Source organism: Bremia lactucae, linkage group LG6 (assembly GCF_004359215.1).
Source record: "Bremia lactucae strain SF5 linkage group LG6, whole genome shotgun sequence".
NCBI classification, from domain to species: domain Eukaryota; phylum Oomycota; class Peronosporomycetes; order Peronosporales; family Peronosporaceae; genus Bremia; species Bremia lactucae.
The window spans coordinates 5296803-5301109 of NC_090615.1; positions in this window are offsets into that span (position 1 = coordinate 5296803).

Genomic DNA, 4307 nt, shown 5'->3' on the forward strand with positions numbered 1-4307 from the left:
GTTTGGATGGGCAATAATGCCGCATCATCACTCCTCATGAGCTCGTTGTCCGCATCACTACTATGAGGTGACGGCAACGGTGTCGACTCATTGTAGTCGACAATGAGCGACGGATCAACATCCTCACTGTTAAAGTGGGATGGATCCTTTAGCCCTGTTGACGCGACAGCAGCAGTGGCTGTCGGCGTTCCGACTAAGGCATTAGACGCGGCCGGTGAGTTAACGCGGCGCGTGCGCTTTGTGTGAGGTTGAGTAGGCGTCTTCGCAGACGACCCACCAACGTGGCCCCTTTGAAATGGCATCTTTGGCGCCGTGTATGGAAACACGTGAGCTAGAGCGATTGAGTGAACTAGCGGTGCGTAAAGCTGCTCGCAGTTCCTCTCTCCTCTTTGACGAATTCAAAAATGTAAATTCGCTCTTAAAGAGAGGGTTGGTGTAACGGGCTAAAGTTGCCCTAATGTTACATAGTCCCCGTTAAGTACACTTGGTGTACTTAAGGGGATGGTCAATTACTAAATAATAGTAATTAGACCTAGCACTCGGGTGTGGTGCACATTTGTGCCCAACCGTTGTGGATGTGATGCACATGTGTGCATTCACATTAGGAGGGATGACGCTTAGCGTCATCCGTGATGACCGCTAGCGTCATCCGTTACGCGAGGTATCTATAAAGATACGCTCGCAATACATATTAAATGATATCTATAGAGATAACATTTTAATTGGTAAAAATAGGTATTTGTATTTAATTCTATTTAATATAAACCAGTCTGAAAACTACTTCCTACTTGGTAAGTGCGCACGAGGAGACGGATTACCGCTTCCGTGACGCTTAGCCAGAGTACTTAGTGTGCTGGGTGAGGTCGCTAACGCGCCCACCTCAATTACCTCACTGCACGCAAGAGAAGCAGGTAAAAACGCTTCCTCGCTGTGCTAGGGTGTGTGTCTAAGTCACGAGTAAGTATCAGATAATCTTACACTGATTACAGTGGTAAGCATTAGTTAAACTTACACTGATTACAGTAAAGTAGGGTGCCTCGAAACTTCACGTACTGAAGAGTACAGATGAAGGTTTGAAGGTAGCTAAGGGTCTTTGGTTACCAAAAAGTAATTCAATGGATTTGGAACTAGGGAAAGGAAAACTTTATTAAAATAGCAAGTTTCCTACGTAATGATCTCTTTTCTACTACTGAACTTATTTTATTGAGATCTAAGAATGGCGCCTCCTTTCGCACCGCACAATCGTGTCTTCAAACGATTGGCGGGGTTGATTTAGACTTAAATCAACCAATCAATAGAGCTAATGTCCTATTGAATCAATAATACCAAATTTGGTATAATGGAACAATGTAAGTCAAAATTAATGAAGGTAATGATATTGCATTTCTTTATTTATTTTGTCTCATCGGAAATTAAGTTTTTTATCCCTCTTATAGGAAATTATACTTCTGTAACGGGACTCTCCATAACCCCCTCCAACAAACAGTCAACATAACGATTGATGTAGGGTGACTGTAAAAATTATTAAGTCTTTCCTGTAACGAGCATTATTATTATAAAAAAACGATTTTATTTGCATTCTTGATTTTGACGAGAATCAAGATGGCGACAAACAAGTCTATGCGCGTGGGCCGCTAAGCTGGAAGCTGCACGGATCAGTGTAGCTGTCAATAAGGCAAATGTTTTAGTAGACGCTAATGCGTCTAGTGCGGGGAATGTTTCACCTCCTACTCTCATTGGAAGTGACAGGGGTATGTCATTTGTTGATGACATTGCAGATAACGGGGACAAGTCACCTGCTACCAATTGTAGTTGACTTGTCCAGGTCACAGCATCGCCCGACTTAGTGGCGACTGAGAAGGCCGCCGGATCACCCGGGGTTGTGTCCATTAAACCTTTGAGCTCTAACGTAATTACCAAAGAGGTGATGACGAGGTTATTCGACTCGTCGGACCTCTTTGGTGGAAAGTCAACGTCAGATGACTCCAAGGGCGATGACCACTCTGTTGACATTAGTATGCGTCATTAAGAACTACGTGGTCGCGAGTTCTGCTGGTGGTACTAGTTTGCATCACCAAAAAAGGAGTGAATAAAGAAATCGCTCCCTGGGCCAAGTTAACGTAAACGTTAATATGAGCCAACAGGTTAGGGGCCGCAATACGTTGCGGATCGCTCCTGAAAATAGGTCTTGGCTACCCTCTAAGAGAAATCTCATTCGCTGGTCTGGTATGACCAACGATAAATATCATATTCCGTTATTAGACTCATCCAGCCTTCACAAGCCTGGTGAGGATGAAACGGAATTCGTTGTCGATGCCTTTTACCGACATCGGTGGTACACTTGCAAATGGGCAAAGGATGTCTTGCCTCTCGTCGGGGGCTTCATGCCCATGCTGTTTCAAGGTGCTGGTAATGCGCTAAATGAAGCATGTTCATTCAAAGTACCCATTGGAGGACCCTTTTTTCCTCACGTTGCTTCAAGAACTTTCAACGAGAAAACGCTTCTCACCACTACAATCCGTTAATGGATTTGGAGAGGGAGGAAAGATCGGGTTCGCCTCGTTTGACGAGCCGATTAAACATCGTGTTTTCGATCACACCTTTTATTATTTAAGGGACAATCTTGATCACGAGCGATCCCGTCGTCGCGAGTTAGCGGTGACGGCCGAAAAAGTTTCTCGTGACCAGCTGAAACGTTTCGCGCAGATTGCGACTGATCAACTGGCGAACAGAAAGACACATCACTCCCCTCAAAACGAGCTGTTGACAGCTCGTCAGAAGATCTCTTCCATAAAGGAAAGAGCGGATTGTTTGGTTCAAGAAAATCAGACCCTGTTCCGAGACAATAAGACTTTGACTTGGTACCATCAGATTTTGGCTGATGCCCTTGACCGTTCGGTGTAATCCGATATCGGAAGAAGCCTCTTACTGATGGTACGGGTGGAGACGCTGAACACAAAAACGTAGGATGTGTACGCATGCTACGAGGCAGCTCGATCGTGTACGCATTGCGTTTGGCGATGTAGTACACGAAACGGGCCGATCTGCCTGGCAGTAATTTATTACTGGCTACATTCGTCACTGCATGCTTTGGTTGGTTTACCGTAAGCAGTAGGACTAGGTCATTTATTTTAAATGAAAGTATATTTGCTCTTTTATTTTTGTCATAGTTCCGTTTCTGTCGGTCCACCGCATCAGCGATGGAATGCTGTACGAAACGGACCACTGCTTCTCTAGCCAGCAGGATATCACCTGCTGACTTGCTTTTTCTGTTTTCAGTGCGACCAATTCGCACTGCGGAGATATTAATCTCATCATTATTGAGAATATTATCATTCTCATTAATACATTGTTTTCGATGCTGTGTTTTTCAGCATCGTTATCTATTTCAATGTTAGTTGACTCAATATTGGTATCCTTCGCATTGACCTTAGGGCTATAGCGTGATGAGTAAGATCTAAAAGGTTCTTTGCTCGAGCGAGTCCCCCTTAATAAGAGTTTTTTTTAAACAGGGTAAGTATATGTGGGTGGCGTAAGCCATTCACGAAAAACGGTGCATGCTTTGTAGAAGCATGCACTGAATTGTTGACGACAAATTGTACCATCGGGAAGAACTCGCTCATCTCTAAAATGAGTGGACGTATCCGCGAAGCGTCTCTTCAAAAACGGTTTGCACGCTTTGTCTGACATCTGTTTCAGGGTGATCAGAAGTTGACATTTTTAATGTGTTTAAGTGATATAAACACTGTTTGCTAAAATTTCGCCGTGAATCTAGGATCTCGATCTGAGACCAGTTCACGGGGTAACCCATGGAATCGAAAAATCGTGTCAATAAAGACACGAGCACAGCGTTTGGCTGTGGTCGACTCCGGGACGGCAGCAATATGTACCATCTTGCTAAAATAATCAACAAAAACAAGAATTCCATTATTCTTGTGGGTATCTTCTAGAAACTCGAAGACGAAGTCCATAGATGCGGACTGCCAACACTCTACCGGAACAGGCAGAGGTTGTAACGGAGCACGGGATGAAGCGCCGAACTTTGCCTGTTGACAAACATCGCAAGCTAGTATGTACTTGCGGACGAACTCATATTGGCGTGGCCGGTAGAAGTCGCGACTAATCGTGAGATAAGTCTTCTCATGTCCCCGATGACCACTAATAAGTGCATCGTGGTACTCATACATGATGCGTAATCGCAAATATTTATGGGTAGGGATGACGACACGAGGTGTTACCAGAAATGGCTGTATAATACAATAAACCATTGCGTGTTGTATATCGATCTGTTGAGGATCGACACAATT